The sequence below is a fragment of the Tauraco erythrolophus genome, chromosome 14, assembly GCF_009769465.1.
Source record: "Tauraco erythrolophus isolate bTauEry1 chromosome 14, bTauEry1.pri, whole genome shotgun sequence".
NCBI lineage: Eukaryota > Metazoa > Chordata > Aves > Musophagiformes > Musophagidae > Tauraco > Tauraco erythrolophus.
In genome coordinates this window covers 21,839,212-21,852,793 of record NC_141478.1, presented here as the reverse complement: position 1 = coordinate 21,852,793, position 13,582 = coordinate 21,839,212, and positions in this window count along the sequence as shown.

Here is a 13,582-nt window from a genome sequence, read left to right as displayed (position 1 = left end):
TACTTCAGCAGAAATGAAGTGCCTCATGCTACCTGTTTTCTAGATATGATTGCATATCTGGGACATATACATTAGTTCAACAAAAAGTCTGATACCAAACAGACCAGTATTCTGTTGGTCAGAATACACTCACCTTGGTGCTGCAGATACATGTTACAGAAGAAAACTACTACAGTCAGTTCAAATTGTCAGATAATACACTGGTTTGCCAGCCTTCTGAACACAAAACTAAGTGGAAATCATTTTAAATTCAATCAATGCACGTTTTTAGAGGCAGGATACGGATTGCTGAGATTTTGACAGTATTTCAGAGCAAGGAAAGACTGCTGCAAATTGATCGTGTGGAATCAAAGTACTCCCTTGTTCACAATTTCACAAAAACTGGCATCTAAACCATATCCATTTGTACAAGCGATGCAAAAACCCAGTAAAATGTAGGTGTTACTGCTTTGCTGGGAATGCACAGGTTTTCCATTTGGCAAAGCTTCACCACGTGGCTCCTTGCAGAGCTAGAATTAGACTCCCCTATTCTTAACACACAACAGGAACAAAGAGGAAATCAGATTTCCGAGCAAATCTGTCTTGGTAGAGTTGTTGTCAAATTTGATCTGGGAAAAAGGGATCAGAAATAATAGCTCTGGATCCAAAATGTAATAGTGATAACAAAGCAAACAGAAACGCGCATCTGCACACACACACAAATACACACAGAAACACGTTCAGACTAACTTCTTGAGGATCCACATGCATGCAAAGTCTTTGCCAATTCCTTTTGTGAATGACACAAAGATTGGCAAAGCGATATATAATGATTTATCTGTCAGAACAACACAGAGAGCACTTCGGTGAGATGATTTAACAAAGTGCTTTAATGAAGCAATATGCAAGGTCATACATGTAGAAACAAAATATGGAAGTATCTACAGATCAGGGGATCGTACCCTGACAAAGCAGTGGCCCTGAAAAGAACTGCCTGCATGAGCTCTCAGGGCTTTTGTTACCATGGACTGTAAGCAGCTGTGTAGCGAGGAAGAAGTGTGAAGATCTGGGAAAAAAACGCCTTAAAGAGAAGAGTTCAATATGTTTAATCTGTCATAAAAGGGGATGAAGAGGTGATGTGCTTATTTATAAAAAGGCATTACGCTAACAACTAAGGAACTTTGTAAGTGAGCACAGGAACACGTAAAGATAACAAATGTCTCAAAGTAAGTGAGAGATAAACAGAGAGTACATTTTAAAAGCAAGCTGACTAACTATCAGTACAAACTACCAAAGGAGATGGTGACTTTTCAGTCACTTAGTGACTTTGTATCAGGACTGGATGCTCTCCTGGAAGGTTTGCCTTGGCCAGACACAAGTTCCCACGCTTCAGTGAGGAACAGAAGGATGCGAAGGTCCCTCTGATTTTCCCTTTGGTGAATCGAGGACAGCTGTACAATGCGTGTCATATTTATGGGAGAAACACTACAGGCCAACAGCCACTCTTTTCTGAACTAACATTAGCACACACAGGCAGAAGTCTGTCACCATGCACAAAATGGCAACCACAATAAGTCACCCATATGACCTCGTCAGTCAGGCATGTGCAGGTAGCAGATGCACGGACAAAATGTTGTGCAGTTTACGACACATTAATTCCCCACCATGTTCATGTAAACTGTGTGAACATGCTGAAGAAATCCTTTCGTAATTAAATATATTCATAATGGCTCTTGGTACTACTTTTGTGCAGTTCTTTAAAAAATGACAGTGTAACAATGATAGCCAAAACTGCACGATTAGGCTGTAAGGACCTAACAGTGTCACTTGTGCCTGCCTCACGTATCCACCTCTTCCCAAACAGATCAAACAGGTGTCCTTCATCCTTTTGCTCTCTTTTGAAGACTTAAGACTTCTCTGCTCCGGCTGTTGAAACAAGTCCCATGTTAACTAAATTTATGTTCTTGTTTTCCTGCTCGGAAAAAAGCAAACTGGCTCTCACTAGGGCCCCTGTTTCGAGAACTGTTAACAATCAACAGCTCGCATGGTTCCAGAGGTATTACTGCCCAGTGTGCCGTGCATTTAGCTAACAATATGTCAATTCAAATTACAACTGCTCCGAGGAAAGAGCCTAAAAATAGAGGCCTTCCAGGTGGCTCAGCAGACGGATCCATTTGCCATACATGGCGGAACAAGTTCGCTTTTTCAGATGATGCTTTTAGAGTAAAAATATCCCATGGCACTATGGCAGGAGTCAGGGCTGATTCTAGACCAGAGGAGGACAAAGCAAGTACCTAACTGTGTCTTAGGTGATCAGCTGCCAGCAAACACTGACACTTCGGTGTCGTATGCTCACAACTGGATATAGGCAAGGGGCAGACAAGCGAACAGGTGAGACATATGGAATACACTGTATGGAATACACATACAGGTGTATCAATTCCCTCCAGAGCTGGGTTGAGCACATGTGTAGCTGAGAGAGATTTATGTGGCTATACCTTCACTTGTACCTGCTCGGCAGGATCAACAGGGCCCATCAGTTTGCTGTTATGCTTGTTATATCCTCAACCATCTGTTTTGTATTTTTAAAATATGGCAGGTAAGCATGGACTTGGTTAGGCAATAGCAACGTCTGTCATCATATACATACGCACATCTAGACACCCTTCACAACACGAAGGAAGATTCCACCACCTTTCTCCATCGGCCTGCACAGCAACACAAGGGAAGAAAGTAGCCAGCAGGAAGAATCATTCCTACCCAAACCTAATACAAAGGGACTTTGAGACACTGCGGTTTCTTCTTTGAATTTCCTGTTAGAATCATGCCTTCCTTTTTTAACCCCAGCACCTGCCACTTGCATGAAGCCCAGCAGGAATATTTTTCACTGGCCACAGTAGTGACTGAGAGGGAAACTGCTCCGCCTATCCTATTCTGTATATCATAAACCAGAGCTTACTTAGGCTCACAGCAAGAAGCACGCTTGACTTTACTCAAGAACTTCAACATCATCTTCAAATACTTTCACGTTCAACCTCTGATAAGGAATGATACAACTCTAACTGCTAGGATAGGTTTGAGAATATTAAGCCCAAAGAAGGAAATATGGAGTGTAATATCAAAGGAGGTATTTGCCATTGCCCGAATATTAAGAATAAGATACTTTTTCACTGCTATTTGGAAAAGCAGTCACAGTGCTATTACCACCTGCTGAGGGCAAGGAGCAGTACTGAGAGGGACAGCAGGAAATGTGCAACTTCACAGAAGGTGAACAGCCAGTGACAGTAACAGGCCTACTCAGGACCACCCTCTTGCTGCTGAATGCTTCAAGAGTTTGTATACAAATTGTTACCATCAGCAGCTAATGCCTTGCCTACTCCTTGCAGAGTGGTGGAGGACCTGCGACTGTTTTTACAAGATGATTTTTTAAAAAATATTTCTCTTCATAATTGAGTTAATTAAATTGCAATGGTACAGCATCATTTAGTGGCTTTAAAACAAGATCAAATCCCTGTTTCAGAGAGAAATGCTCTCGTTCATCTACAAGCTGCAGTAAGAAGTACTGAGTTAAATTCTACAGCTCATGGTATACAAATCAGGCTACATGTTACCCGCAGAGTCTCTGTGCTGTAGCATTACTTAGTGCAGTGCATCTGTGCATTATATAGGTTCCTATACTGCCTTCCTCACTGTATCTGACTGTCATCCAGTTATATGCTAAGCAACATGACCACATGAAGTTTGTTCTTTTCTCTTTTTCCTTGAGGTATGAACTCTGTGGTGTATGAATAAAAGAACTGATCAAGAACAGCTTCTTGGTATAGTGAGAAGATTCCAACTAAATTGCTCATCTGATAGCATCCACAAAATATCTCAACACGATTGTAAAAATAAATTGTGTCCTTTCATTGTGCAAAATGATGAAGAAAAATGAATATTGAACAGCCACAGATTCAACCAGATGTAGCTCCTGTCTGTCTCTGAGCCAAATTTATAATTACTTTTTCTATTTTATCAAGTTTCAAGCAATGCACTTCAATGGAGAAAGTTAGCAAGAACAATTCTGAAGTTAACATGAGTGTAATGGAATTTGTAAACTTTCATATAAGAAAAGTCATCAGTTGGAACCTGAACTCCCTGACTTGTTCTCTTTAATCAGCAATGACTTGTGAGTGTCTTCTGGATCTTCATACTCTTTCAGAGAGCATTTTGAAGTGCCTAGATAGAGAAGTATTTTGCTTTCTATTTATTTGACTTTCACTCCTTTTTGGACATTTCTTTCTTGACTATTCTTCCATACTCTTCCAATCACACCTCAATAATAATATCATCATCCCTCTGGCACATGACCCAGATTAAGCTTTAGAGACGATAATGTACGCTGAGGTCCTCAGTTCTTAGTGTCACATCGTTAACAGATACTCCCATCTTTCTCGTAAAAAGGTTTTATTTCTAGCCCTTACGCTTGCAAACTAGAGCTGGGAAAATATTATGCGCACACTATGAGTGTCTAAGCCCACTGTCATCTTAGAACAATAGAGGCGATGAGCTGGCTTATGAACTGATGCTGATGCTAAACTTGTCCATCAGTGTCTATAAAATGCAACCAAGATGGCCTTAATGGAGTCGGGGGTAGCTGCTTGCTGGTGCTAATTCCATCTGAACTTAGGGCAGGGCCAAGTCTTTCATCTCGTTGTAAAGTATCCCATAGAGCTCATGGAAAAAGCAAACACATTATCCTGCTCAGGCATTACAAATTTGTTCATCGCCAAAGTACACCCTTAACTCTCACCTACCAATTCTTGATTAGAATTTTTTCAGATACATAGTTAGGGAGAAAATATTCTTCATTTACATATTTATGAGCAGATGATAGAACATTTAAAAAACTGATCAAAGATATTGTGTAGTGAAAAGATTCTTTTGAACATGCTTTAATGGCAGAAAATTCCAGACAGTTTAAGTCCCCGAGCTCAATCAGTCAGCATTATGAATGTAAGGGGCCATTGTTCTCATATTTCCTATTACAGCAACATGGAGTTACACTTATATTTCATATAACAGGCAAAGACACTCTGTATTCTGAATCACGTCAAGATTATCTGTTTTATGTACTTCTTACCCAATTTCTTCTCTGGCCCACAGGTAGGGGCTACGAGGAACTGTTACCTAAACCACTGCTGGTGCGTGATGTGCAACTCTCAGATTAGCTAGTGCCTGCGCTGTGACACACAGTATAAACCAGTTAAACTGCAAAAGAATCTCTTCTGATCTACAGAAAACCGCCAGCTGTCGTGTACTTTTTCCCTATCCTACTGTCCATGTTAACACTGCAAGATGCCATCCCCCATGCCCTGGCACCACCAGCTGAATCAGGAGTTGGCCCTCTGGTGCTGGAGGTTATTCTCACAAAGGTACAGCCATTTTAAGGCAAGACAAAAATGTGAGTTTAAAGCGTATGACAGAGTGATTCTAATGGCTGTCTCCTGGCAGATTTCACGTAGCTGAGAATTTACCCAGTTTTGTCTGTTTGCATTCTGACAACAGGGAATAATTTGGAAATCCTTCTTCATGAAAATAACAACTCTGTGACAAAGTTGTATGAGATGAGCTGAGTTCAGAGCTAAGTATCTGAAAGTTGAGTGGCACTTCATGGTATATACTAAATACTGACAAGTGGTTCCTGGGCTGGAGGGATTTGGCAAGTCTGGAAAAAGTCACCTAGCAACTGAGTAACTGACAGAAGTTACTTGTTTCAGGACATGTGTTCTTGGTTCTGGAAGGCTTGTTATTAAAGCAGGTAAGAGACAGAGGATGGATGCATGCACGCTGGTGGAATGAATAATGTGTGTGCATGTGTGCAAAATTCACAAAATTCTAGTTCCCCAGCTGCTGTGTACGATAGGTTGAGAGTTTCTTCTAGTTTGGTTTGTCCGGATTTTTTTTTAAAGAATGAATAAAGGGATTTTATTCAGCCCTTTTCAAAGGGTGAATAAAATAGCATTTTTTCAAAACTGTACTATTGATAAAGATTGGGGCCTGAATTTTGTACCTGAAGTGATTTCCTGCACATTATGCATGGCTAATGTAGCATACACTTCTGTAAGGTTTCCATTATTCAAAGAAGCAACAGGAAAAGCATAATTTTCAAGTAATAAAAGGTTCATATAGTACAAGAACAGACACAGAAGTGCAGACCAAAGATTTGTTCAGCTAGAGTGCAGTCTCCAACAGCAGCCAGGAGGCATGGTTGTGATGAAGTTCACAGGGCCTCCTGACTCATGTTTCCTCTGAGAAAGAGGGAGACCACACGCGTAGATTCAGTGTGCCAGGCTGCATCCCTTCAGCTGTTTCCACCCTATTTTGATTTATATTCACCCCATTCAAAGCTGCACTAAGTTGCAAGACTTCCTTGTCAGCCTTGATCTTTGCCAGGCTTGCCCTCTGTGACACCAGGAAGTGACCGTGAGCTGGATACCTTGAGGGAGCTGCGGGCACTCTTGGGGGCATTTCACTCAGTGTCCACATCTGTTTTCTTGCCCCTGTATTTTTGACTCCTTAACCCTCACCACTTTCTCTATTGTTCATTTGTGGTTCCCTAAACTCATCTGGGTTTGTACTTCTTCCTGGTCTCTGTTTCCTGCACCTCTCTCCCTGCTTTTTGGAGGGAAGGAGGGAGAAATAAGGTGCTTACTTTCACGAGGGAATTTTCACGGAGGGAATAATGGGAAGACTAAATAATAGTAGATCTCTGGGAAAAAGTGTAAGAACAGGAAAATCCTGTAAAAACATTTCCTTGCTATACTCTCAAAGCTTCTAGCAAGCTATGGCTCAAGGCCTTTCTGATTATAAGGGCTATCTCTGTATTTAACACTCCATCACGGATCTTATTCTCTTCTATTTGTCTAATTACTTTTCAGATCCATGTAAACTTTCGGCATTCACAACACCCCATGGCAAAGAGGCCCACAAATGAATTGTGAGCTGCTGTACAGTCAGATATGTGTTCTGTATTTTTATACATTTTTCTTAAAAAGAATAAAACGTTTAAACATACAAAATAAGATATTTTCCTTTGTTTTACAAGAAACTCTCAGAAAAGAGATAAGAAATATGGCCTACTCGTCTTTGCTTTTCAAAACCTTAAGGAACACCAGTCTTACAAAACTTACACCTGCTGCAGAGGAAAGGCAACAGATTGCATCATCTCGCTATGCTGCTTTGAATGTCAATGAAAAACCCAGACAGATTTAAAGGATCACTTCTGCTCAATATGGAGAGTGCTCAGCAATACTTGCAAGCATGAGTCTGCACTTACACTGAAAAGCAAAGTTCTCTCTGCTGTGTAGATTCTCTAAAGCAGTGGCTTTCAATCAGAGAGTCAAACTACACAGAATATGGAACAGACTCTGAGGCACTGTAAATGTTAGCGCAATCTAAAACCATTCCCCTTCAGTCCTTTACCCTTCAAGTTAAAATATGCTCTGCCAGCCTCTTAAAGCACAGACACAAACCAATTATTTGACATTAGCACTGTTGTAATTAAGACATTTTTATATCTACCTTATAACGAATGTAGTGGAGCCAAGAAAATGTTTTTTGGAAAAGGGTTGCTTTTGCAAACACTGCTTTGCAGCATGAGGAGAAAAAGCAGCTTTAGAATGGTCTTCAACCTTCCATTGTGACTCTAAACCTCACTTCTGATCAGGTAGCAGAAATGTCTCTTAAAAATTACATTTTTCTTGATTAATGTGAGACATCTGCATGTTCCACTGAGATAAGCCAAATACCTTATCTCCGGAATGCTAAGATATGGAAACAAAATATCTTTTATCACAAATGGCATTCCATCTATCACACTTGATTTTTTTGCTGAGAATAACAACTAAGATTGTGTTTATTTGTGTCCCTGTCTATTCAGGTCTTGTGGAACAACAGCAAATAAGGCTGAGAAAGGCTCTCACTCTTACCTTCTGTCAAACAATATCAAGAAGAAATCAGCTGAAGCTGGCAAAACCGTTCTGCTGTGAATTTGCTGGACGATGGAAATCACACGCAGGTTCTGCAAAGAATGACAATAGATACCTCTCAGTTTTCATGCAGCTACAAAATTAGACTGAACTAAGCGGTTGCCTACTGTATTAACAATTAACCTGACCCAAAGCGCTGACAGGAAAATATGATGAATCTCATATATTTTAATTAACAAGAAAACCAAAGTGTACATTACAATAGAGTGTAACTTCTACACTGCACCATATGCCATCCAATATCAAAGCAGAAGTCTTTGAGGGCTGGAGAAAGAACAGCTCTTTAATTTTTGTTTCAGGCTATTAGAGCAAATAAAGATTTCCTGTGCAACACTGCACACTTCTGATCGATATTCTTCTTCTACACATACTGATTCTGTCATCTTTAGTGAGATGGGAACGTCCTCAGTATCTACTATTACAGGCTTTGGGGAAACTACAAATACTTGATACCCCATTCCCTGGCCCACAGCCTCCTGGCATAGAATATAACTAACTCTCATGGAAGTTACTTGTATCCTGCTGCAGGAGACTAAGACCTCCATTTCATGTGTGGTAAATATGAGCAATTATATTAACCTTAAGCTGAAGGAGAACATTTTGTTATATAAGCACATCCCTGCTCCTGTAATGCTATTCATATTAATACAAAACACAGGGGAGATTAAGCAAGTAAATTAAATTTATTAGCATTCTGCTGCTTGCTTCCTAAACAGCGTGGGATTCAGGGGACCAGAGGCTCCTTCTCGTGTGGCACATATTCCAGGTCACATGTCAGAGGGACAGCTGAACGTGGTAGGTGGGTTTAAGTGTACCACATCGTATACTTTTTATCGGAAGGCATAGCAACTGTTCAGTTCCATGACGAAATCTCATCTAATTAACAGCTAGAAAAGATTTTTCTCTACTTTAAATGGCTGTGTATTTGGAATAGGATACTTTGAGTCTTGGACTTACCTATCATTCAACTCTAAGGGGTTCTAATGTGGGTTGTTCCAACTGAAATATTCTCTTCTATTCTTTCTATTCTATTCTACTCTATTCTATTCAGGCATGGAGAAAGAGGCACAGATATATTACACTAAGTAGACATATTCAGAGTCCTCTATTCACCTGCTTCACTAAGTCCTAGGTTGAACATATGATAATCAGTAGACTAGAGAGAGAATTCAGAATTAAGGTGGGTGGTAGGGAGAGAACATTGTTCTTTGAGAATGCACAAAAGTTCGAGACGTATTTTCTTCCTTCTCTACGCACACGTAACTCTTGGTGACATCAGCTTTGGGCTTGAGACTTAAAGAGAAAATCACAGAGGTATTTTCCCCTACAAGCTCACTGCAAGAACTGCTAAAACCAGTTAAATGCAGCCTGAGGGGGAAAAAATGTATTTTTTTCTTTACAAAATCTCTTAATGGTCTGGTATATGTTTGGGCAGAAACAAACTTTGACAGAGTTGTGTACCACTCAGAAGTCCCTTCTATTGTTGCTGCTTCTATAATAGTATATACAGGTTTACATTAGGAAACATCCAGAGTTTATCTGTGCAAGAGTTAAAAAAGCAGAGACAATTAGAGCTCCTGTCCATATCCAAGACTGTCAGGAAATCAGTTCACAATCATTAATCTAAGTCCAGACTCTTCTCTTCCTGCTAGGGTCATTATTTAACCAGTGGTTAAATGAAAAACATAGTTGATTGGGATGGGAAATCTTGGCAATGTTGAGGACTATTCCTCCTACAATCCTCATCAAATAAGGGGCATACAACAAATTACTTATCTCCAATCTGCAATTCTCCCCTGCACCCATCTGTAAATTTGAATTAATTAATAAACGCCCTTATGTTTTCAAGGTCATGGAAAATGAAAGGCACTCAGCAAGATGGATGCACTGACAGTGAAGGGTGTTTGTAGGTGGGTTTTCTTAATGTAAATGGAAAATCTGCGAGGCAGAAGCTCCTTCATCTGTGCCACGAGTGCTAAAGTTAGAAATCTTAAAAGAAAGAGAATGCGAAAAAAATTATGCTTGGAATAAATGTGATCTTCCCTAGAAAAAGTCTAAGGCTTTACGGAGCAGAGACTCGAAAACACAGCGAGGCCAAAGCCATCATTAAGTTGTCTTCACGCAAATTCAGTCTTTTGTGTGTCCCTGCTGACTGCGGACAAGCTCTGCTCTCCATCACTGGCTGTTCCCAAAAGAACTGGCACAGGGCTCTTTCTTCTTCTGCACACCAGCCACACAGATCTTGTGTAGACAGACATTCTTGACATCTATATCCAGCTACTAATTTAAAGATTAGGAATGTCACCATTAGATAAACAGAAACAACACATGAACTTATGGAATCAATTTCTGGAGACACACTAAAACTGAATAACTTCTGGAAAAAAAAAAAGGGATAATCAAAGACTTCAATGGAGAAAATCTTTTTCCTTTGGAAAATGAGAACGATCAGGTGTTCAAAATTCCGGAAGACACTGAGCTGGAACGACCCTTCGATTCTTGTGGTGCTTAAACGGTGGATTCTCAAGCCAACCTTAATCTTGATATGGCCACTGAAGAGAAAAGAGCCAATTTGATGGCTGATACAAGTCAGCAGACTTCACCCCTACCTTACAACAATACTCAAAGTACATTCAGCCAGAAATGCACTGATTTGGTTTCTGGTTTTCACTTAAAAACATAAAGCTCATTGCAAGGGGTAGATTTTGGCAAGGAAAAAAGTGAAAGAGGGTAAAACCACCAAGTAAAAGTCAGTGACTGCTGTTCACAGCAGCTGGGGAATGAGGTTTCCTAACAGGTGTGTGAACGTCTGATGCTCCTCAGGACAGCAGAGGCCATCATACCAGAGCCCAGAACACCATGTGGCCCTTGGCTTCACACTTCTGTGTAAGAAAACTCTTAAGTTTCTCTCCCTCATGCTGACCTATGTTGACAGAACTGGATGAAGACATTCTTGTGACGGGTACAGAACCGCTATGCAATAATTAAATACCAAGATGCTGTAATTTCATTAGCCCTGAGAGATCTGAGCAGTGAGGTTGCCCACTGCCAGATCACGTTCAGGTGAAAGTAGGTACGACTAACTACGTGGAACGCCGATTAATGGAATGAACCCACCAGTCAGGCAGGAAGTCTCACAACTACTAACAAAGCAACTAAAACATAAGGTAACACTGTTTATTATAAAAATCAAAGCAATAAATCAAGTATTCTGAATATAATGTTTTCACTAGGCTGTTATTTATGCCACTGTGCATAATCCTATTTATCCCTTTAACACAGCTGGGTAGGAGCAGACAGTAAGTTGCCAGTGTCATAGGGAAACCTCCAGAATTTCTAAAACGTAGCTTTTGTTGCTTATTTTATCCATTTCATGCATCTGGTAGCCTCTATTTTGTTAATACATTATTTGTCCAATTTGTATAAGTTACTCCAGTGTATCTTTTGTACTTGTGGCAAATCTACACTCACACTTGACAATAAACTTACAATAATACGATTTTATTATTGCTGTTATCACCATCATTACTATTAAAAATCAATAACATAGACGGCTCAGCAAAACGCCTAGTACCAAAATCAACTGTTACACATATAAAAATTATTAGCACATTATCAAATCCATGTTATGCCAGAACAGAATGGCTCTTTCTTCCTGCACGGATCCCTCTGCTTCTGGCAGAGTTTCTCTAATTATTAACAGGACTCTGTACTTCTGCAGTGCGAGAATTGGCTTTTACCACTGCAGTCTGCGAGGTCTCAAGCAGACGCCACAATGATAAACCCTCGGCACGCACATGGGATTTGCTATCTCATCTCTGATGAAACACATTTTAATGTCAGGCTCACCTACCACTCTCCTTCTGCATTCTATTCTGCAATTTTAAAAAGTTGGCAACCTCTCTAGCCTTTTACAAAAAAAAACCCACAACATTTTAACCATCTTCCTACACGTCTATTCTCTGAATACAGAACTAATCATGCAATTCCCCAAAGAAATCAGAATCAGCAAGAGCTTGCGTATCGTTCTTCATGCAATGCTCATTTCTCCTGGTTCACACCTTACTTTGTACGCATGTAAAAGCATAATACATTCACGTCCAAAAACTAAAAGCAAACCAGTAGGCTCTGGTCGAGCAAAAACCTGTGATCAGAAAATTAAAGAGAATTTGTATAGCCTTCTAAACACTGCACCTGGCTTTATGTCCCCTAGTAACTCCTTCATGTGCCATTTCAATAACTTATTTTTAAAGGATTCATTTTATTAAAAGGATTTATTTTAAAGTTATTTTTAAAGGATTTGATGGGAATATCTGATGCTCTTGATTTACTTCTGCCTCTTTCAAAACCACATTTTGAAATGTATTTTTTGGTTAAAGACTGAGATTTTGTTTTCCTCCTGCAGAAGCCTTCAGCACATCTGCCAGAAATCACTCTTGGAAACTAGACACTAGAAGATGCTGCAAAAAACAACATTTTCTACAGAACTTCAGCTGAATTAGGGGAAAATAGATTCAATACATGTACTCATACTACCTTTTTCTGACAATAATATTTAGCTGCTTCTGTAGTTCCCAAGAAAGTCCCAAGTCTACAGGCCAATTCTGAATGTTTGACAAGCGCAATTTGAGAAATCCTCCTGGGGAAGCAGTGATTAGAGAAGGCAACTGGCAGCTAGGAGGCCCACGTTGCATTCCCCGTTTCATTACTGATTTTTCTGGATGACCTTGTCAAGTCATTTAATGCCTTTCTGCCTGTGTTTCCCTGTCTGCGAAACATTCAGATAAACACCTTTCTTTTGAAAACACTGTAAAATTTTGTGTTACGGAAACAGTTCCTCAGATGTTAATCCGGCACTCGGAGTGTAACATCACATGAAAAACACAACGGCGACAGGACATAAATGTCAATCTAATATTTTCTAACAGATTAAACCATCGCAGTTTAAGTCATAGGTTAACCTTGTACCTGAAAGTTTTATTTCAGATGAGACCATAGTTACTCATTCCTTTCAACCTTATTCATACCAAGCCAAGCCAGCAACATAAGCCCAAACCACAAAGGCAACAAAAAGCAAAAAAAAAAAAATGGGCATAAACTTCTTTTTTTCCATTTGATTTAAATAGTGTGACTGTTTAGCTAAGCTTTGTCTTGATCAAGTACATGCTGCTCGCAGTAGGCAATGCTCAGAACTGGGATTAAAGCTACTGGCACAGCACCCTCAAGCATGAAGAGGGTTTAGCAGTGGCTAGTGGTGACCTGGAATCCCTAAATCCATGCAGGCCAGTAGGCTCTCATGCACATCTTCCTGCACCGTAACTGGCTCTTCCTGCCACCTCAATGACCTTGATGGGCTAACACACGTTTTTGTTGTCAATGGGCCAAGATATGTACTATAAATGTAATAACCTAACTGCAGTCTCCCAATATTGTTACAAAACTTTGACAAAATAATCAAGATGTAATCAAGTAGAAAAGTTAGATAGAAAACTGAAAAGTAAAATGTATAAGTTAGGATTGTTAAGTTTAATGAGTAACTATAGAGACCTCACTAGGAAATTACTGAATCTTTC